The following is a 24113-nucleotide window of genomic DNA, read 5'->3' on the forward strand; positions in this document are numbered from 1 at the left end:
TGTCCTAATTTAATCAGTTTATTGAATCCTGAAGACGGTTATTTGATTTCCTCAAACCTCAGCATAATTATCATCATCATCATCTTTTAATGTCCACCTTCCATGCTGGCATAAGTTGGACTGTTTGACAGGAGCTAGCCAGACAGAAGACTGCACCAGACATCTGTATCTGTTTTGGCAAGGTTTTTATGGCTGGATGCCCCCAACACTGGCAGGGTCACCAAGTAACTTGCAAGACAGATCCTTTGAGAGGGGAAGGGGCATTGGAGGAAGTGACTTTGCATCAGATGATAAAAGGTTATAATGAGACAGAAACAGGTATCTTGCTGTAGAGGTGGTACATGGTTACCTGGCCAGAGAGAGAGCGAGATCCAAAATGTGAACAAATAGGTGTGCTCCTGTAAAGGAGATACATGGTTACCTAGCCTGAGCGAAGAGCAGGAGGAGAGAGAGAGTGGGAGACAGCAAGAGTGTGCTGGGCATACTTACAAGGGACAACATAATAATGTATTTATTCAGCTCAGACATCAGCTTTAACATTCAAGCACACAAGTTTACATGTGACCACTTTTATTACAAATAGTGGCTATCAGATTTCAACCAAGATATACTACAAGATACCTAGGGCAGAATTCATTTCTGTGAAAAATAGAAGAATAAAAAAAAAGGATGTACATGAGTAACAAAATAAAGATGCTTTTTAAAAACTAAGGTTTGCATGAAATGTGGTGACAACCCAGTATGAAATCTCTTTTATTGTAGAATGAAGTGAAATAAATTTTTATTGCCTTTTTCATCATCCTATCCTATGAAGAAAGATTTTAGTGTGATAACTCTAATTGTAACCTAGAATAGAAACTAAATGGAAGTTGTGCAGCATAGAGATTTATGATTTAGTAAACCTGGAAACCATTTTGGCAAAAACTTACTGAGTCGCAGTCTTTTACCTTTGACTTGTTTCAGTCATTAGTCTCTGGCCATGCCGAGATACCACATTTAAAGAATTCGAGTTCAACAAATTGACACCAGTACTTATGTTTTTTTAAGCCTGGTACTTATTCTATCAGTCTCTTTTGCCAAACTGCTAAATTATAGGGATGTAAACATACCAACTGATTGTCAAGTTATGGTGGGGAATAAACACACGTACAGAGCTTTTTAGCACCCCCTCATACATATATAAGGTAATGGAGACTGGCACATCATCAAATTTTCTTTTAATTTTCAGTTGGTTGTACAGTATAACTGACAGACCTGTGTTTCTACTGCACAGAGATTATGCTGGGTAGCAGTTGCACATGCTACCCAGCATAATCTTCTGTGCACTTTCATTCAAGGTCCTTCAACAAGTGTAGGTGGAAGTGAACTGACGTCAGTTCACTTGTTAAAAGACCCTGAATGAAAGTGCACAGAAGATTACACTGGGTTGCATGTGCAACTGCACATACTCTGTGCAGCAGAAACACGTCTGTCTTTGTAACCAACTAATTATGTTGTACAACCAACTGGGAAATTTGGTGATGTACCAATCTCCGTATTTTTTGTAATTGTTTGAAATCTGCACTTCTGATAATATTCAAAATCCAGGGAAGTGAACCCAAAGTTAACCATCAGAAGAAATATACCATGATTGTTAATACTAAGTCATCACTGACACTTATTACAACTTGATGTGCTTAGCCATAACCTGGAATATACTTGAGAGCTAACTCTGTACCTGCCTGGATAATTTTATCCCTATACACTCACATTATACATACATACATACATATATATATATGTATATATGACATAATTTCCATCTACAAAATCCACTCACAAGACTTTGGTTGGCCCAAGGCTATAGTAGAAGACACTAACCCCAAGGTGCCATACAGTGGGACTGAATCTGGAATCTGTGACAGACTCCTTACATCAAAGACACAATGATATTAACATTATGATGATGCAGCCAGCTTTCAATTAAGGCACAAGGATCAGAGGTGACAATAAACAATTCATAACAGATAACTTTCTATAACATCTGTAATGTAATTCTATTCACTTCTCCACTTCATGGTTCTAAATACCTCCTATAATACAGTTTTGGCCACAACACCTTCATGGCTATCAATGTTCCCCTAGGAAGTAGTATGTGACACTTTGGGAACTCCTGTTTGACATGGTCACTGAACCTGCTAGAAACAGCAGCTAAATCGCTCTCGCATCACACCTTTCTGCTTTAAAGAAAATGGAAGGTACACAAAGACAACATAGTAATATGTCTTTATAAAGATAGAATGGTTGTAAATCTATTTAATCTGAGCTGTTTTGTGGCTAAACAGCAGCAACAAAGAACAAACAAAATTATTTTAAAAATTTTATTACCTTCTGTTGGAAGCTAATGCAGACTCTAGTTGTTGGCTCCTTTTTATACCTAATACTAATCTAGAATGAGTGAGAGCAGATGAAATAAGAAAGCATTTGGTTACATGAGATATCAGCAGATATAATCAAAATAAAAAAAAAATTGCTCCTGTTTGCACAAGTGATATGAATAGAAGGTATCAGTTTATCAACTTTGTGAATCAGTGTTGAGAGATAGCAGGAGAATGTTTCCATAGCAGAGGCAAACCATTGACTTCCTGATACAAAAACAGTCAGCTTCACAGAGGAGAGAAAAATATGGAAGATTGGTATAGTGAAAGTGCTTGTGAGCTATGCCCTGCTTACAAAATCTGAAGTTAATACTTTTTATAGCAATCCAGCTGAAACCACCTCTGGCTCTGTAGTACAGATGTCTTGTTTTCAAAAGTTCTGAATTAAAATCTTCTACCAAACCTTAGTCACAATTTATCATTAGCTTAATAACTAAGTTATTTTACTAAATTCTTTGTTATATTTAAAATTAATTGAAAGAAACACAGAACATCTCAACAGAAATATGTTAACAAAAGGGTTAAATCAGTGATAAGGTTAAGTCTGCATTTGTAATTCATATATTGTTTAGCAACAAGTCAGCTCTAACTGAGGGAAACTATGATCAAAGGTTTTGCCAGCAGTGACTCTCCCTTCTGTTTTGTAAAGTATAATGTATCTAGAACAACGTTATCCAATGTGTCTTTCCTTTTTATGATACGGTACATATTTCTTATCAGCTCATATATATAGAAAGAGAAGGAGAAGAGAGAAGAGGCTGCACAGTAAAATGCACCTAGTCTATATTATAAAGTGACTGGTGATAGGAAATACACCCAACCACAGACACCATGAAATAAATTGGAATAACAAAGGAGACATGAACTTCACAAGCCATATTGCATCTTTCCACCGAAGAAAGCAACTCTAAAAGGTACAACTCTGATACAGGGTAGAGGGTACTCTTTAGTCCGGCCACAAATAATTTCTCTAATGCTAGTGGCGTAATGTAATGCATTGATTATATGTTGTAATATGTACTCAACAACAGAATTAGCTGGCTTTCTTTATTGATTTCAAATTTTGGCACAAGGCCAGCAATTTTATGGGAGGGGATAAGTTGATTACATTGACCCCAGTGCTCAACAGGTACTTATTTTATTGACCAGGAAAGAATTAAAGGCAAAGTCAACCTGTTAAGCATTTTGCCCAGTGTTCTAACAATTCTGCCAGCTTGCTACCTTGCTGGTTTTCTATATTGCAGTGTGTTCAGCATGATGAAGTAACAAGATACTGAGACCATCAAATACCTGCAAGCATGGAAAAATATGAATAAAATAATGATGACAATAGAGAGAGGATGAGAGTAGAGATAAGTGTCTAACAAGTTTTTATTTTGGTGGGAAAATTATCTGGATATGCTTCTTTCTTCATTACAGTGATTAATTCCCTCATTGCAGTTCTGCTATGTTGTTTAAGACAACACAAAAGTTAGTAATTTATTCTGCTAATAATTTCTTCTTTTCTACTGCAAAAATATGATAATCACCTTCTTGCCAACATTTTCATCACATTGAAATTTGATTCATTTTGATGAGCTCATCTGTTTTACTGTTCCAGAGTTTCTCAAACTTTTCCTCCCAACAAACCTTTTCATATCCATTACTGTTTTGTATGGTACCCCATTGGTTATGATAACAAGGGTTCCAGTTGATCCAGTCAATGGAACAGCCTGCTTGTGAAATTAACATACAAGTGGCTTAGCACTTCACAGATTCATATATCCTTAACATAGTTCTCAAGGAGATTCAGCATGACATAGAATGTGACAAGGCTGGCTCTTTGAAGTACAAGTATTGCTCATTTTTGCCAGTTGAGTAGACTGGAGCAACATGAAATAAAGTGTCTGGCTCAAGGACACAATGCACTGCCAGGTATCGAGCTCATGACCTTATAATTGTGAGCTGAATACCCTAACCACTAAGCCATGCACCTTCATAGTGCTGGAATATACAAGGTGAAAACATGTAGAGTAAAATGTCCAGATACTATAAAATAGATAATAGATATGTTTTTTGGTAATAATTTAACCCTTTAGCATTTAAACTGGCCATATCTGGCCCAAATTATTTTACTTGTTTCATGTGACAGATTCCTTACATCAAAGACACAATGATATTAACATTATGATGGTGCAGCCAGATTTCAATTAAGACACCAGGACCAGAGATGACAATAAGCAATCTATGACGAATACCTTTCTATAACATATCATCATCATTTGACATCCGTTGTCCATGCTGGCATGGGTTGGATGGTTTGACCAGGGCTGGCAAGATGGAAGGCTGGTGTGGCATGGTTTCTATGGCTTGATGGCCTTCCTAATGCCAACCACTCCGATAGTATAACGGGTGCTTTTACGCACCACTGGCATAGGTGCCATCTGTGTGACACCAGTATCTGCCATTACTGTGATTTTACTTGGCTTGATGGGTCGTCTTCTCAAGCATGACATAATGCCAAAGGTTTTGGTCATTCGTCATTGCTTCTGTGAGGTCCCACACTTGAAAGGAGCTTTTCATGTCCCACCAGCATCAGCCACTTTGTCTCCGTGAGGTCCAATGTTCAACAGGTGCCTTTTACGTGCCAGTTATGTAACACCAGCATTGGCCACAACTATGATTTCACTTGGCTTCATGGGTCTTCTCAAGCATTGCATATCACCAAAGATCTCGGTCACTATTCATTGCCTCTGTGAAGCCCAAAGTTTGAAGATCATGCGTCACCACCTCATCCCATGTCTTCCTGGGTCTACCTCTACCACAGGTTCCCTCCACATTTAGAGATCAGCACTTCTTTACACAGCTGTCCTCATCCATATGTATCACATGACCATATCAGCGCAGTCACCTCTCTTGTACACCACACCTGATGCTTCTTATGCCCAACTTTTCTCTCAAGCGGCTTACACCTACTCGTACATGCACACTGACATAGCACATCCAGCGAAGCATACTAGCTTCATTTCTTTTTAAGCTTACACATGTTTTAGGCTGTCACAGCCCATGTTTCACTGCCATGTAGCATAGCTGTTCACACACAAGCATCATACAATTTGTCTTTCACTCTGAGGAAGAGACCCTTTGTTGCCAGCAAAGGTAGGAGCTTTATGAACTTTGCCCAGCCTATTCTTATTCTCACAGCTATACTCTCAGAGCATCCACTTCCACTACGAACTTGGTCACCTAGATAACAGAAGCTATCTACTACCTCTAACTTACCCCACTGACAGTCGATGGAATCTATTTTCTGTACATTTTCAGTGTTTATTGCACATGTGCATCTTTCACACACAAAAGCTATCTTCCTTGTTAATCTTCCTCTGATATTGCTGCACCTCTTATGTGTCCAGAGGGTACATCTTATAAATTACGCACCAGTTGCATACTGGGGTCGATCTAATCGACTGGCTTCCTCCCCCAAAATTTCAGGCCTTGTGCCTAGAGTAGAAAAAAATATTCACCTGAAAGGGATGCCTATCTATCTCAGGGTTACTCATTTACAGCTAAGTGAACTGGTGTAACATGAAATGAAGTGGTTTGCTCAAAAAACACAACACACTGCCTGTCTCGGGAATTGAAGCCATGATCTCCTGTTTGCGAATGCAACACCATAACTGTTAGGCTACGTACATCGACTCAAGTACTAATATCATCCAATATGTCCTTCCTTTTTATGATATGACATGGATTTTCTGTTATCTCTAAACAACTGACTGTTCTCTCTCCCATAAAACAAATTATTTTCTGGCCTTGTGCCTATGTAAGAAATCAGTTTCATTTTATTTACTGTTACATTTTTAATGAGGTGAATCATCTTCACTCTTTTTAACAAGTAACTTAATTTTTGATACAGTTTTAGAGAGAAACATACTTGCATATCATTATGAATTAAGACTTACATAAAATTTGTTTCTGGTTATAAATATTCATCATCATCATTGTTTAACGTCCGCTTTCCATGCTAGCATGGGTTGGACGATTTGACTGAGGACTGGCGAACCAGATGGCTACACCAGGTTCCAATCTGACTTGGCAGAGTTTCTACAGCTGGATGCCCTTCCTAACGCCAACCACTCCGAGAGTGTAGTGGGTGCTTTTACGTGCCACCGGCACGAAGGCCAGTCAGGCAGTACAGGCAACGGCCATGCTCAAAATGGTGCATTTTATGTGCCACCTGCACAGGAGCCAGTCCAGCGGTACTGGCAACGATCTTGCTCGAATGTTTTTTCACATGCAACCAGCACAAGTGCCAGTAAGGCGGCGCTGGTAACGATCATGCTCAAATGGTGCTATTTACATGCCACTGGCATGGAAGCCAGACAGCTGCTCTGGCAATGATCATGCTCGGACGGTGAGAACCATTATTCTTATTCACAATGATCAGTGGCAGGAACAATGAAAGGCTCTCCACACAGTTTCTAAACACACATAATTTGTGTTTAGTGAGTTGTAATGACTTCAAAATTCCAGTATTTTTGCAAGCCTTATATAATCCAATTTGAGAAACCCAGATCTAGTTTAACATTTCATCTTTCACATAGTAATTTCACACCCACAAACAATCTCTTCTTATCAAATTATAAAAGAGGAATACAGAAACAGGATCTTGCTTTATTTACTAATCAACAAGTGTGTGTGTGTGTGTGTGTGTGTGTGCACGCGTGCATGTGTGTGCGTGTGTGTAATATAAATATTTTTATGAAGTAAATTAGATAAAATAAGTATCTTAATCTATTGTATCATCTGAGCAGTCATCAAAGACTGTATCCTTTTGTAGTGTACCTAAAGCAAGTTAGATGCATGGAGTCCATTCCTTTCCAAGTTGAATTCATCAATTCAAGCATGATTAATATATATATATACATACACAAACTAAGGTTCTTATTCTTTCTTGGGTGCTAAAATTTGACCTGGCTCTTTATTTGATAGAACAAAAGAAACTAGCCGACAGGTAAGCCAGTTTATGAATGTCCTTTGAAAGCTGTAGATCCATTTCTCATCACATGTTACAATTCGATTCAAAATTGATTCATTTTTGTGACGAGAGAGTAGCATAATGCAGGCTTCCAAACGTTACTTTTTCTGATTTTCATTGAGTTCATATGGAACCCACTTATCCAACTTTTTCACTTTACCGATTTGAACTAGATGAGTCGATATTGTTTGCTTGCTAACACCAAACAACAACAATAATTCACGGGCACTTTGAGATAGATCTGACTCGACGGTGGCTTTCAGTTTGTCATTATCCACCTTGTTTCTGGTCGACCATGCTGCTCATTTGTGAGCTCAAAGTTACCAGAATGAAATTTTGTAAACCAATTTGATACTATCTGCTGTGTAATAACATTAGAATGAAATACTCCATTAATATTCCGAACTGTCTGTGATGCTGTGTTTCCAAGAAAGAACTCATATTTCAAAACTGTACAAATTTCCGACTTATCCGTCTCTAAACAAAAAGAGCAAAAAACTATTTATATATACTTTATAAAGTATAAAATGAGTTAGAATAAAGAAATAGATGTGTCAGCTTTCTAACAAAAAATAAAGATTATCAAAATATAATAATGGCGCAAAATGAGCAGCTGTCAAAGTTTACTGTATACCTTACTACAAATTTCATACTTGACGACCTAATATATATGGGGTGGGTGTATAATCCTATGTAGCAGGTATGCAAACATGGCAAATTTAACTAATTCTCCATAGATTGGAAACAATGAGTAACTGCCTTAATCAATTTTTGAACCTTATTCAATTCCCATCAGCGGTATTACTATATTACTTGTATATAAATAGACTGGCAACTTGTTTCTCTAAGCAAGTAGTCAGTCTGTTTATATACACAACAAATTCAGTAGCTACAGAGAACTCATGTTGCTAATTTGCATACTATAAGTATTTAACATTTTATATTCATCTAAGAATCTATGAGTCAAAAATAACAGGCATCATTTGTTTGCCAATACAATACAATATTATGGATTAATTTCAGCCAATTTCGCCAATCTGTTTCAGACATGAGAGTTTGGAAAAGCTTAGTTTTTTCATACCACTTTATAATGATATTCACAAACTGAATGTCACACTTTCTGACTTCCAGTGGCAAAGAGCCATTACCCTACTTTTCCTAACAGTCTTTCTGATGATTGGTTTCACCTAACTCTCGTGTGTAAAAACAATTGGTAAAATCAACTAAAATGGATATAATATTGCACTGTATAAATATTGATACATACATAACGTACATACATACACACATCATACGTACATACATACATACACACATCATCATTTGAAGTCCATTTTCCATGCTGGCATGGGTTGGATGGTTTGGTAGGAACAGGCAAGTCAGAAGACTAAGTGTTGCTTTCTGTTTTTGACATAGTTTCTACTGTTGGATCCCCTTCCTAATGCCAACCATTTTACAGAGTGTACTGGGGAGCTTTTTATAAGGCACCAGCAACAGTGAAGTCACCAAGAAATTTGCAGGACAAGACCTCCCAACTGGGGAGGAAAGTATTTTTAAGGGACAGAAAAGGTGTCTTGCATTAGAAAAGAGACATGGCTTCCTCAGATATGAGTGTGTATGCGTTTTGCGTCTTCTTGTCTTGACATTGCATAATAGTTGTAAATAAGTATCACAGTCAGACAAGCAATGTCATTCATTTCCAATAGTCTATGAAAATATGTCTGGTAATGTGTAGCTAAACTCGATGAAACATTGTCCCATTTATGAGCATTATGTTGTATTGTAGCTTATGTGGACTTGGTTTATTTGAGAATTAAGTGCCTGGACCATAGACTTAGTGCATTTACACTGCCAAGACAGAGATCACCAACTCTCCAGCTGCTAATCCAACATGCAAATTAACATGGCTTTCTACAATTCCTTGATATGTATAATACTGTTGTTGAATGTAAGTGGTGATCTTAATAGAGTTGAATTAGGTAAACTGAATATGTTGTAGTTTTAAGATATCAGGATATATGATAAAGGATTATCAACTCTTCTGAATTAGCAACATATTATTACATTATAAAGAGAGAGGGAAAACACTATAACCTATTTTATAGTAAGATAGCTGAGCCACATAGGAAATACTTCTGATATAGCTGAAAAGCTGATAAACTACTTGTTCCACACTCAAGTGATAAAAATAAACTCACACATCAAATGCTTTGCTTTCTTTTATAGTTGCCAGAGAAAAGGAGAAATGGAAGTTGTGATTTCAGTACCTTTTTAATGGTATTAACAAGTGAAATGCAATAGCTAGGGCCAAAAGCTGAAACAAATATGTCACAAATTCATTGAGAGCTTTAGTGTAACATGTGGTTGCATAGTTTAAATTATGACTGAAAATATTATATATGTTTAAAGTTTGTGAAGTTAAAGACCATGAAATGAAATCACCATAGTATTGTGCTGCCAGACAAGATGCATAATTCTACTAATCTGTTTTCCTGGCCAGATTAACTGATGAGCAGCAAGAGAGTAACCAGTTGTAAAAATGATGACGATGATGATGATAACAAGGACAGCAACAACAACAACAATGACAATGACAATGATGATGGTGGTGATGATGATGATGATGATGATGATGATGATGATGATGATTATGATGATGATGATGATTATGATGATGACGACGACGACAATGACTGGCATCAAAGTTATCATTTATTCATATCTTTGTGATTTAAAACGAAGCTTCTTATATAATTTGTTACATGAACTAAAGTACTGTATTTGATGGCATATAACATGCTCCTTTGTGTTTTTAAGAAAAAAACAATGGCTGAATAAATTGTCCTGCATTTTATATGCAAAGTCGAGGCCCCTTGTTGCCCACTTTCTCCAGTTATAATTCCTGGCGGACTGATAGAACAATTGCATCTTTTAGGTGTATCTGAAAATGAGTCTTTTAAGCAAAACATACAAGAACAAATGGATAAGAAATCCAGACCAAGACCTTATGCACACAAGAGGAATGATGTGATCCACTAATGTACAGGTGTAAGAGTGGATGAAGAAATCTAGAAATCTTGGGAAATGTAAGAAGGAAAATAATAAAGTTTTTGAAGTATGAAAGTAGTGACACTCTTCAAGGTATCAAAGAGGATGCATAATTTGGAGATAATGAAGTCAATTTTTCAATCTTTGATGATAAAGAATTCTTTGGGTTTGAAGATTATTAAAGTTTGTCTCCATTTCTCTCCACTGTCTTTTCGCTTATGTCCAACATTAGTGGTAGCTTGCTTTTTATAAAATGTTTTCTACTTTGTTTTCTCTGGTAATGTTATGCTACTGTAGGCTGTTCATGTATGATATTTTAATTGCAAGTGACCTGTTCATCTGTTGTGATTCTTTGCATATGTTCAACTGTAGTGTTAGCTTACTTTTTACATACAGTAATGCTTTCAGTTATAACTAAGATATCTTTGTTTTCTCTTGCAATGTTACATTATTACTGTAGGCTTCTCATACAGGATATTTTAATTGCAAATGACCTGCTCAACTGTTGTAATTTCCTGCTTTATGTTCAATTGTACTGGTAGCTTGCTTTTTAGGTACATTAATGTTTTCTGCTATAGCTTAGCAGCTTCTGTTTTCTCTTTCAAATAACAGTATCATTATCATGAAAATAGTTTTTCCTGCTGTCCTAGTCACCTGTTTTTTTTTTTTTTTTCCTACTTTACACATTTCAATAAGTATTAAAATGCTTTAATACTCTATAAACTTTTTCCTACACTTTCCCTGCTGAAATGGGTGCATTTTCATGCCCATTTCCTAATATGCCATCAAATATTGTATATATGATTACGTTCAGGTTTTTCAGATTGCTATTATTCTCATACCAACTGCAGTGTGTTACAAGTGGCAACAGACACATCCATTAATCGATATATTTTGCAGTGAAAATTATTTCTTTCTTTGCGGTTCAAATAATACATTATCTACCACAGCGATCAAGTTGTGGTAACTCTTAATTATTGAAGGATCCTTCACAACAAACTCTTATACACATAGTTCAACACTGAGAGACATTCTGTGAAATAGTGACAGCATACAAAAGCACAGAACTGTTTTCAGTGACTATCAATCATTTCAAAGTTACATGAGATATTACAACTCTCTCTTGAGCTTGTTTTTACCATTACAGTTAAATACTTGTTTTCAAGTATAAAGTGACATATGTGTCAGTTAAGAAATCAAATAAATGAACAAATATAACCCTTAATATTGAAGAAAAATCATTCATTGAAAACATACAAATATTTAAATTCTTTCGACTGAGACTTTGACAATGCAACCTCAATATTTCTACTTCTCTCAAGACAGTGAGCTGGCAAAATGCTTAGCAGTTTTTTGTCCATATTTATGTTCTGAGTTCGAATTCCACCAAGGCCAACTTTGCCTTTAATTCTTTCAGAGCCAATAAAATAAGTACCAGTTGAACACTGGAGTTTCATGTAATCAACTTATCTCTCTTTCTGTATGTATCCTTGTTTTAACATCTCTTTTCCCTATGCTTGCATGGGTCACAGTGGGGCAGAGTTTTCTATAGTTGGATACCCTTCGCATCACCAACTCATATTTGTTTCCCAGTCTATCAAACAACAAACAGTCTAGACATGATTCTGAGGAGAACTGCAAATAAATGGCACCATTTCAACGAGCCTTTTGCTTACAAAGATCACACAATGTGTCAAGATATGTTAAGAGGCCCAGACATGCTTTCATGGTGAACTGCAAGCAAATGATACCATCAGTGAGGGCATTGTATACGAGCAGTAAACATACGTTAAGATGATAGAAATACAAATTACTCAAACACACACAAGCACATAAACATGCATGCATACATACATGTGTGTGGGTGTGGGTATGTTTATGCACGTGTATGTTCTGAGGCTGAGCAGAGAGGAAAAGGGTTTATGGGCCACAAAGATGAAGATAGAGCAATGGCATCAAGGACTGGATGGTGAGAACTTTAGCAGAGTGAATGTGACCATTGTGTGTAGTGAGAAGGAATGAGTGTATTTGAGGTTCCCAACCTTCAGTCATAAAGAAGAAAGTGAACATATTCATTCATATATATAAATCTTTACTTCATTGAAGATTGATATATACAAAGATGAATACAAATGAAAGGAGAAGAACAATCCTTGTCATAAATACAATGGATAGTACTAAACTTTAAGTGACTATAAACCTTCACCCTATACTTCACATTGAGCAATAAAAAGTTACTCCTTATCCAAGAAAAAAAATATAAAAAGATAACTATGCTGCTATACATAATAAAAAAGTGTCACATGAATGACAATAAATAAAAAATCAGAAATATTTCTCTGGAAACAATTAAAAGTGAATATGAAGAAGCTGAAATCGGTAATTAAAGTTACAAAACAATCATTTTGTTGAAATATATGCACTTTTTTTCTGGTTTTCAATGCATAGAAATCGGTTGATGTGAATACAGAAGAAAGTGTCTCTGTTGAAGACAAGACAAATATAAACATGTTTTTGACAGGTATACAAAAGAAGCATATACATCAACTTTAGTATAGCAGATGTGTAGTAAATAAAGTTAAGAAATAAAAGACATATGAGCATTGTGTCCAGAGATATAATGAAGGCTAAGGAGACAAAGGTAGAGTAAAGGGCTTAACCATTGAGGTTGGTAGTCATGTGAGGATTATATACACACATATACAAACATACAATATATGTGAATGTATATATGTATATTTGTATGTAAGTACAGAAACAAGTGTGTATGGAACTAAATATATATATATATATATATATATATATAAATTGTAAATGTAAAAATAAAAACAAAACACAAAGGATTCTGCGGTACACGTGTTTCAAGCTTTATAGTTGTTACATCAGTGTATAATTGACAGTATAAAGCTATCTTCAGCCGCAAATGTATTCTTTCCCAAGAATTATATCACATAGAAGTTAAAGGAGGAAGAAAACTTCTATGTGATATAATTCTTGGGAAAGAATACATTTGCGGCTGAAGATAGCTTTATACTGTCAATTATACACTGATGTAACAACTATAAAGCTTGAAACACGTGTACCGCAGAATCTTTTGTGTTTTTGTTTTTATTTTTACATTTACAATTTATTCATTCACCCCGACCACGAGCTGGCATACACAGGTGCTTACAATTATCAAGTATTACCTCTAACATTTAATTTATATATATATATATATATATATATATATCCATGTTATGGACATATTATGAAAGACATTTCAAATTGTTAGAATGGTTCCACCAAAAATGCCTTCATCATATTTTAAACATTAAATGGAGCTCTTTTACTTCAAACACAGATGTCCTTATGTCTGCAGGCATCACTTCAATTAAAGCAATGATTCTGTAAAACCAAATGAAATGGTCTGGCCATATTGTTTGAATGGCGGATGAATACACACCCAAACAGCTGTTTTATGGTGAGCTTGCAGAGGGAAATGCTATCAGTGTAAACCTAAATAAGAGTTTTAAGGTCGGCATAAGGACTGCCATGAAATCACTTAGAATGGATCAAGAGGACATAGAAACCCTTGCTTCGAATCAAACTGGATTGCAAAGAAAAGTGTGGAGTGGAGTGAAAGCATTTGAAGAGGCCAGGATAATGCATGCAAGACTCAAGAGAGATTTAAAGAAGAATGTTACAATTGAGAAGGCGGATTACAATGACCTTTTTGTGTGTACAGTCTGTGACAGACCATGCCTTTCTTTTGCTGGGTTCAAATCTCATTTTGCTCCAGTTCACTCAGCTGTAGAAATGAGTTTGTGATGTCACTGGTGCCAAGCTGTATTGGCCTTTGACTTTCCCTTGGATAACATCAGTGATGTGGAAAGAGGAAGCTGGTATGCATGGGGGACTGCTGGTCTTCTATAAACAACCTTGCCCAGACTTGTGCCTCAGAGGGTAACTTTCTTGATGCAATCCCATGATCATTCAATACTGAAGGGGGTCTTTACCCTTTACCTTCTTCCAGAAGGAAGTTCTAATGAGAACTAGGGGTCCTTTACTCCCAGTAATCTACATGGTAATTAACCTATAGCTGGGACCTTAACAGATGCTATTACTCCACGTCAGAGTAGACTTGGGAACAATAGTGGCTAAAAGGTGGTTCCACACTCCTTAAAATCCCAGAACACCAATATTAGATGTAGTTTAAAGTCATATCCACGTTTTGTGAACATACAGCTTCTTTTCCTCTTCCTGCCAATAGCTTGTCAAGTTTATTCTTCCATTTAAACTGTAGTTATGTCTGTATGTGTGACACGGACAGAAAATCGCCTCTATGCAGGAATGAGTGTATGTAAGTGTGCATCATGTAATAGGCATCCATTGACTACATAATTTTTACCATCTTTACCATTCTCCTACTATCGTTTAGCAATTTCAATGTTCCTCTATCAATTTTAACTTAATTCTTCCTGTAGCTCTCTTACTCTTTCTATATGATGTAAAGTGCAATTGAAGAAATCAACCAATCAGCTATTATTACACACACATACGTATCATCATTTTACATTTACATCGACTTTCCATGCTGGAATTGGTTAAATGGACTGTCACAATCTGACACCAAATAAGAACTATTTGGAGTTATTGCACTCCTAGATAGTTCAAATGACCATGTCTCATTCATAGTTTCATTTCTAGCATAGTTTCTGTAGTTGAATGTTCTTTCTAACACCAGCCATTTTACAGAGCATATTGGGTATGCTTTATCATATCAATATTTGTCTGATAGGTTATCATGTCCTTGGCAAGACTAAAATGTCTTCTGGACCAGATCCGCTCATTTGCCAACCACATTAAAGAGTGTACTGGGTGCATTTTATTATGGCACCAATCCTAATGAAGCTGCTTTGTATATTACAAGACTAAGAAGTTCTCCTATTCGTTATTTTTGATAGTTCAAGGCAACATGCCTGAAATAGTGACCAGAAGAGAAGGCAATGGACCAGGGTGAGATGATGAAAAAAAATGGGAGTACAATGGAGAAAGAAGAGTGGTTGGGATGAGAAGGTGGGAGAGGAGGGAGTAATGGAAGAAAGGTAGCAATGGAAGAGAGATAGAGAGTAATAACAGGCACATGTTTGCTTGAAAAGAAATGAGAGCAAAAGATAAGAATAGAGACAGTTGATGGTAATGATAGGATATATAGGCTATAAATAGATCCCTCATTATGCAAGCATTCCTAACAGGAATGAGAGTTGGAGCGACAAGGATGGTAATAGTGGAATTGAATATGGATAGATCCAAAGACATCCCTCATTAGATAGGCAGCATTGTACAATGAACAGGAGTTGAGTGATAAACAGATGAGAGGCATCAAAGATGCAGGGATCAGTGGATGGACACTTAATAGGAATATAATGGGTGAGAGACCCAAATATAGATATATCATACATCCTTGCTTTCATCACTACCACCATTTTAAGCAGATGTCTTGTGTGGGACATCCAATTAGCAACTCATTTGCTCCATCCTACATGCTTAATACTGCATCCATGACTGAATAAGATAAGTCACAGAAATATTTCAATCAGTGGCTTTTGAGACATTTGTTAGATGCTGGAGGTTGATATAGAAATTTTCGATTTTGTAAGTGACCTGCCTCAATGAAATAGATAATGCCTGAGTGTGTCTGGCTATGGTTACAGCACTTCAGCATGCCTGCTGTAAAACTGAAAAACACAAGTTTTTTTTTCCTGAAACAATGTATGATTGAATGAGTATGTGCATGCCTCCATTTTGATAGTTTATTTACTGATTTCTTTTTTCTCCATTTTCTTAGTTTACTTTTGTAATAATATTCTTTTCACTGAATTATTGGTAATAATGATTATCAGTTGAAACTAAAAAGAAATGTTTAAGAGAAAGTAAATTAAGGCGTAGGAGTGGCTGTGTGGTAAGTAGCTAGCTTACGAACCACATGGTACCTTGAGCAAATGTCTTCTACTGTAGCCTCGGGCCGACCAAAGCCTTGTGAGTGGATTTGGTAGACGGAAACTGAAAGAAGTCCGTTGTATATATGTATGTGTGTGCATATGTTTGTGTGTCTGTGTTTGTCCCCCCAGCATTGCTTGACAACTGATGCTGGTGTGTTTACATCTCCATAACTTAGCGGTTCGGCAAAGAGACCGATAGAATAAGTACTAGGCGATAGAATAAGTCCTGGAGTCGATTTGCTCGACTAAAGGCGGTGCTCCAGCATGGCCACAGTCAAATGACTGAAACAAATAAGAGTAAAAGAGTACTTTTAATTATATTTGTAACAAAATGAACAAGTGCACAACTCAGTTTTCGTTCTATTATGATAACTTGTGAAAAGTTACAAGAAATATCAAAAGGTGCAAACAAGACTACTCTCTTGAAGATACGATGCTTTGTTTGTGATGATCTCTAATTAATTTTTTTTTAATTTCAAAACAAAAGGTGGGTCAGTGGTTGTCAGAATCTGTGTCACAGGCAAATTAAATATCTTCTAGTTATGTAGTTATGCTTCTTTAAGTTCTGAGTTAGATCCTGTTGAGAGCAATTTTACCTTCCATCATTCCAGGGATCTATAAAATACAGATATTGGTACAATCTAATCACCTGTGCTCACCTTCAAGATGTGTGGGAATGTAGGCATAACTACACAAGTGCCCACCCATCAGCTTTGTTTCTTCATAACTTTCTGAGAAATGGATATTTTGAAATGAAATTTTCTACAAATACATTTCACCAGGTGTAAATTTCGATTATATCGGAATTTGCTGTGAATTTTTTCAGAGGTAGGTGTGAGAGTTGTTTCACATAATTCGACTTTATTTCCTCGTATATTTCGGAAAGTTGAGTATTTTTTTAATGAAATTTTCTAGATACTTTTATATTACGATTATAACGGAATTTAATGTGGAAAAGAAAAAGAAAGAAAACGGGAAGACAATATTTTACGCATCTCGACTTTATTTCCTCATACGTTTTGATGATGTATGTAGATTACAGTTATGTCGAAAAAATACCTCTGGGAACTATTCCATCCCTTTCTCTTTTAGAATTTAAGTGAATATCCTTTAATAAACTTAAATTTTCCAGAGATACGGCATAAGTTTTTTTATATCTATAAAATATGAATTATATATATATATAAAGTTTTTTTATATATATAAAATATGAATTTGGCCGGGAAAATTTCATTATTCATTTAACAATTTCCACAAAGGAAAAAGTTATTTTTTTTTTAGCATAATTGTAATCTACAAACAGGAAACAAAGCCAGCGTGTGTGAAGTAACTGAAACTTGTCTCACTCCCCGCAACTCGCAAAGAAATTCTTCACAACAAATTCCGATATAGGAGTAATCTACAACTTCTGAAACGAATTAATGGAAAATTTCTTCGAAAAATATCCATTTTTCTGGAAGTTATGAGGAAACAAAGTAGCAGGTGGGGGCGCGCAGTTACGTATTTATGCCGGAATGTGCATCTTTTGATATCATTTCAAAGTCAAACCAAATAGGATTAAATATCTTGTGGCATCGATTTAATAGACAGTTTTTTTTTTTTTATTTCAACCGAGTTTGTTCCTGCGTTTCATCTTTGCAGGTGGTGATAAAATAAAATAGCTAACACGAACCGAACGAGACGTAACGAAATATATACATTCCCAAAACGTGGTTTGTTGGACAATGACGTAAACTACCGAACATTACCGATCTATGTCACCGGAAGTTGTATTAATGCTCATCAGCGACATGGTTAGTACGCTGATCTTATTGCCTGGTTGACCACTTTATTATTATTATTATATCTACTACTATAATAAATATTATTGTTGGGTTGGTGGAGTTGATTCATATCATATAGACCTTCAACTCTTTAGAAGTACATACAAAACGAACTGTCCAGTTTCTTTGTTGCTCAAATCTTCCTTTCCTGTTTACCTCTTAGGATATGTTTAACGTGAGTACAACATACACATCTACATAAACACACACACACACGTGTGTGTATGTGCATATATATATATATATGTGTGTGTGTGTATGCTTTAATTTGTTTTAATTCTATTTTTAAAATGTATTTTCCCTGTCGCTGTTCTAAAAATGTTTTCTTCCTTCTCTTTCTGCCAATGTTTTAATTATTTTAATTTGTTTGTTAAATATAAATTCATATTCCAGATTTTTTTTTATATATAAATTGCCGCGGTACAAAAAGACAAACAAAAAAAAAACTGAACTATCGTGGTGACAGGAAAATTAAAAATAAAGTATATTGAGCTGCATTAATACATTCACTTCGATGTATATTTTATTAGCAAAGACAGTGTTTCCTGTAATTCTTTTTCTAATTTTGTGATATTTTATAATAATAATAATAGTAGTTGTTGAGCTCAGATCTATCTTGATTACGAAGGCGTTCCAACCATAATCATCCCTACTTTTTGTACATCTAGGTCTGCATATTGGGTGGTTGGCATTTCAGTTATAAAATCAAGGATCATTGTTCTGTCTGATATATATATAATTATTATTGGCAATAGCATCAGTAAAGGCATGAATGCCCTAACCTACCTCCTCTCCCTCGCTATCAATCTGGAACTTAGGTAATTTATTCTCAATTCCGTTATGCTTCTTGCTATCTGATAAATTATTTTACCGTTGGAAATGTTCAGGTATTTCTGAGCATATACACACGTATTATCGGTGTCTTCGAAGAAAGAACTATTAGAAACCAAAACTCGCCTCACGACACAACACGAAATTAATATTTATCCTTTTTTTTATCCGACGCAGACTCTGACTGTTTTTCTCGGATTCTAATTTTTCTGTTTATTCACACTACTTTACCATCTGCTGCTATTTTCAGTTCTGTAATAAGCAAATTCTCTATTCACTGATATTATTTTGCACTACCTTTGTTGAGAAAATTCAACTTATGTGGGCGACCTATTCCATACATCCACCAATATTTTGCCGAGGTCGATTTTTACCATTCATTCTGCAGGCTACATGTCGATTTAACGGACAAACCCCTCCCCCCAAAGAAATTTATAGATCTGTTTCTGGTAGAAATTATTTTTAAAAAAAACCCTACACTTCTGGAACAAAAAGCCAAAAGGAGCTTCTATCTATATAGTTACTCAGCCTGCTTACAATAGCAACCAGATTTCCCTCAGTAACATACTATCGTTTTGCATAACAAAAGGACACGTTGGACCTCCATACTCTCTGCTCGGTCAGGATTTGGCTTGGAGCTTTAAAAGTAAATTTCTCTTGTTTTCCACTTTACGCTTATCTCTATCAGTAAGGTGATGTATTTTTTTAAATTGCAAACATCTTGTTTTAGAAATTAATAACTTTACAAAGTACAGATGAACTTTTTTACTTGCTTAATCTCGAAAAAATATGTTGCTATAGTGAGTGAGCAGATCGAAAACTGGTGTTTTATATATTATGGTACAGTCAGTAACGAAAATATCTCTATGGAGGTTTTCTATTAAATACCACGCGTTTTTTTTATTTTTAATTTTTTTGTTGGTCTGAAATTGATTTAAATAACCTACCTTTTTGTATTGATTGTTTAAACAAAGAGCTCCTGATCTACCTGGCCTATAATCAAAAGCGAACCATCTTTTTTTTTAGATATTGTATATATCTGAAACATTAACCAGATTGTCTTTCTTTTACTCTAAAACAGTAAGATATATAATTTTGTTGTTGTCTAAGAAGAGTCATCATGCCAATATATATATATATAACACACACTGGTTCAATTCCACTCACTTACTAAATATCCGATTTTTCTTGTTTTTGTCCAAGCTCTTTCGTTACATTTTTGCAACCTTCTCAGTGACTTTGCAAAAAGTCAACGAAAGAGCTTTGACAAAAACAAGAAAAATCGGATATTTAATAATGGGTGGAATTGAGCCTGTGTGTGTGTGTGTGTTCCTTACATTGACATGACTCTCTCTGGATACAAAAATTTGTTTCAACACACGAATTCACATGAATCTTACAAATCATATAAAAATAAAACGAAGATATTATTAAATGGTGCTTTAGCTGCCATTTCTGGCAGGATCGCGTAGCGGCTCCCTCGTTGGTCAAGATCGCTTAACGACAAATATGGATCGATTCTGGCATAGGGTTAGGAAACAAATTTAGGACTGTTTTCTAAGCAGGTTTTTAATGCATAATTCAACTGGATAGGACACCCTGTGGCTCACCATATATGCAAAGTTATACTCTCTTTTTATTTACAATTCATTCAATATATTTCTCAGAATGTGATAGATTAACCTTCCATACGACACAAAGCTGCCGCCCATCACACAAAGACACGTGTGTGTGTTTTGTAAAGCGTTAATTTCTGTTTTCGTAATTACTATATATAAATATTATATACAACATGAGAAGGCGGCCAGCTGGCAGAATCGTTAGCATGCCGGACAAAATGCTAAGTAGCATTTCGTCCGTTTGTACGTTCTGAGTTCAAATTCCGCCGAGGTCCAATTTGCCTTTCATGCTTTCGGGATCGATAAAATAAGTACCAGTTACGCACTGCAGTCGACGTAATCGCCCTGCCTCCTCCCCCGAATTGCTGACCTTGTGCCAAAATGTAAAGCCAGTATATATCCTATTAGGTTGAGACAGTGGGCACCTTACTTTGTAGTGTCTCTATGTTTATATTTTACTTGTTTCAGTAATTGAACTGTGGCCTTGCTGGGTCACCGCCATGAATTTTAGTAGAATGAATCAACCCCAATACTTTTTTCTTTTTAGCCAAATCGCTAAGTTAGGGGATGTAAACACATTGACACCAGTTGTCAAGTGGTGGGGGTGGGGAACAGGCACAAAGACATCCATACGTGGAAGTCTGGAAAGGAATTTGTAAATTTTATTTTCTAGAATGTAGCATATGTGAATTCAAAGATTCAGTCTTCAGTGATGTGGTAAAGCTTACAAGGCTACAAAAGTTTGGGAAGAGATTAGTTCCACCTCATCCAATACTTGATTGTTATTTAATTTATCAACTCAGCAAGGGTGAAATCAGTCAATCCCGACAGAATTTTAACTTATTTTGATCAACCCTGAAAGGATGAAAGGCTAAAATGACCTTGACAGGATTTGAACTCAAAATGTAAAGACCTGAGAAAAAAAATCGCAGCATAGGCGTAGGAGTGGCTGTGTGGTAAGTAGCTTGCTTACCAACCACATGGTTCCGGGTTCAGTCCCACTGTGTGGCACCTTGGGCAAGTGTCTTCTACTATAGCCTCAGGCCAACCAAAGCCTTGTGAGTGGATGTGGTAGACGGAAACTGAAAGAAGCCCGTCGTATATATGTATGTATATATTTATATGTGTGTGTGTATATATGTTTGTGTCTGTGTTTGTCCCCCCAACATCGCTTGACAACCGATGGTGGTGTGTTTACGTCCCCGTAACTTAGTGGTTCGGCAAAAGAGACTGACAGAATAAGTACTAGGCTTCCAAAGAATAAGTCCTGGGGTCGATTTGCTCGACTAAAGGCAGTGCTCCAGCATGGCCACAGTCAAATGACTGAAACAAGTAAAAGAGTATTTATATATAAATTTATTAGAAGCTCAACTCACTGCCCTACTACCAATAACCAAAGAGCAAGCATCGATATAATTGCTTGACCTGCTACAACTAATGGACAGATCTTAAATGACATGCTACTCTCTTGAAAAAGAAAGCATACATTGTATAATAGTTGTAAATATATATTAAAAAAAAAAACACTGGATAGTTATTGTTGGAATGCCTTCGATCATAAATCTGCTCATAACCACAGACGTGGCTATGTGGTAAGAAGTTTGCTTCTCAACTACATGGTTCTGAGTCCAGTCCCTCTGCATGGCACCTTAGATAAGTGTCTTCTCGAGCTTCAGCCCAACCAAGGCTTTGTGAGCAGATTTGGTAGACAAACTGAAAGAAGCTCATCATTTGTGCATGTGTGTGTGTGTCTTTGTGTCTGTGTTTGTTTCCCATCACCACTAGACAACTGGTGTTAGTGTGTTTATGTCCCTGTAACAGTTTGGCAAAAGAGGCCAATAGAATAAGTATTAAACTTTTAAAAAAATAAGTACTGAAGTCGATTCATTTGACTAAAATTCTTCAAGGCAGTGCCCCAGCATGGCTGCTGTCTAATAACTGAAACAAATAAAACAAAGAGTCGGGCCAACCCTGGAGTTAACAATATGTGATGGCAAAAACAAAAGAAAAATATTAAATCAAATGTAAAACAAATCATTATCTCCAAACATTTTCTTGGTTTCGTTTCTGAATATCTTGAAATATTGATGTTAATATTGTACCAATGTTTTTGACGGCTAACTTTGTAAAAGTTCTTGTGTTTAAATGTCATACTAAATTTTATACTTAATATTGTTGGATGCATATTCATTGATTTCTTCTTTCGATAAGATCTTTTGTTTATCTCAGCAACTCAGACTTAAAGTCTGAAGACAACCTTGGTACTTCCTTTGCTAGTAGCAGTTAAGCTATGTTACAAAGCTGATCTAATTAGATGTGGAGAGAAGCACCACATGATTAGTGTCAATGGATGGAAGAGGTTTAGAAACCTGTGGGCTGGACAGTGATATATGTTGAGTATAATGTCGTATATTAACATATAAATGATGGAATACTGATTGTTGTTTCTTAGTCCTAGATTAGTGCTGCCTAAATATGTGTATGGTCAAAATATGTTCAGACCATGATGAACTTATTTCTCAGGCATTTCATACTTTGGAGTAACTACATTATCCAACTAGACTTATTGTTATGTGTAGGATCCTGTAACAAGTCATCTATTGATTTGTTGAAATTTTGAAATATGGATGTTGATTGTGAGTAAATATATGATGCATATCATTATCAGATGTTTCTTTGTTTTTGTTTTTTTTACAGTGATGTTGAAGATTATTATTAAGGAATTTCTCAAGAATTGCTTGGGACATGGTCATTAGATCTAACTACAACAATTTAGGTCTTATAGTTGAAATGACATATTGTAGAATGTGGAGATTCATAGTCTTAATGCTTTCTATAAAAAATGAGACTGACTGCCATGATTTGAATGGCTGTCTATATTTCTCATTTACTGCATTCAGTTAATGAGAAACTCAAATCTCTTGGTAATTGGTATAAATTTATGTAGTTGAAAGAAAATAGCTCTTTATATTAAGATAAATTCTGTAGCAAATGATTTTTTTTTATTACCATGATGTGAATGGCTGTCTATATGTTTTTCATTTCCTGCGTCCAGAGCATAAAAAAACTCAAATCTCTTGGAGATTGGTATAAATTGGTGTAGTGGAAAGAAAACAGCTGTTTATATTAAGATAAATTCCATGCAAAAATATTTTTTCTCTAACATTGATTTATTTCTAAGTTTTTTAAAGTGTTGAAATTGTAAAATAAGTGTTCTGTAGAAATGTCTACCTACTTATGATTTGTAGATAAAGAATTGAGATTGTAATACTTTTCACAACAATTGGTTGACATTAATCCCAGAAAGCTGAAAAGCAAAAATTAGTTTAGACAGGGTTAGAACTTATAATGCTTAACAGCATTTCATCTGTCTT

General features: G+C 35.7%; 1 protein-coding gene across 14 annotated transcripts in view; it reads left to right on the plus strand.

Moving 5' to 3' along the window:
• Positions 1-18185: 18185 nt before the first annotated feature.
• LOC106882925 (uncharacterized) overlaps positions 18186-24113 on the plus strand; it is a 39352-nt gene continuing 33424 nt past the window's right edge. For 8 of the 14 annotated variants that reach the window (XM_014933764.3, XM_014933766.3, XM_014933767.3 and 5 more), the window contains exon 1: positions 18236-18464. The gene's annotated coding sequence lies outside the window, so the exon portion shown is untranslated. Of the gene's footprint in view, positions 18465-19087; positions 19767-24113 lie in introns of those variants that run through there. The other 6 variants (XM_014933765.3, XM_089346261.1, XM_089346224.1 and 3 more) reach the window with 5 other exon arrangements.

Source organism: Octopus bimaculoides, chromosome 2 (assembly GCF_046866305.1).
Source record: "Octopus bimaculoides isolate indiv1 chromosome 2, ASM4686630v1, whole genome shotgun sequence".
Taxonomy (NCBI): domain Eukaryota; kingdom Metazoa; phylum Mollusca; class Cephalopoda; order Octopoda; family Octopodidae; genus Octopus; species Octopus bimaculoides.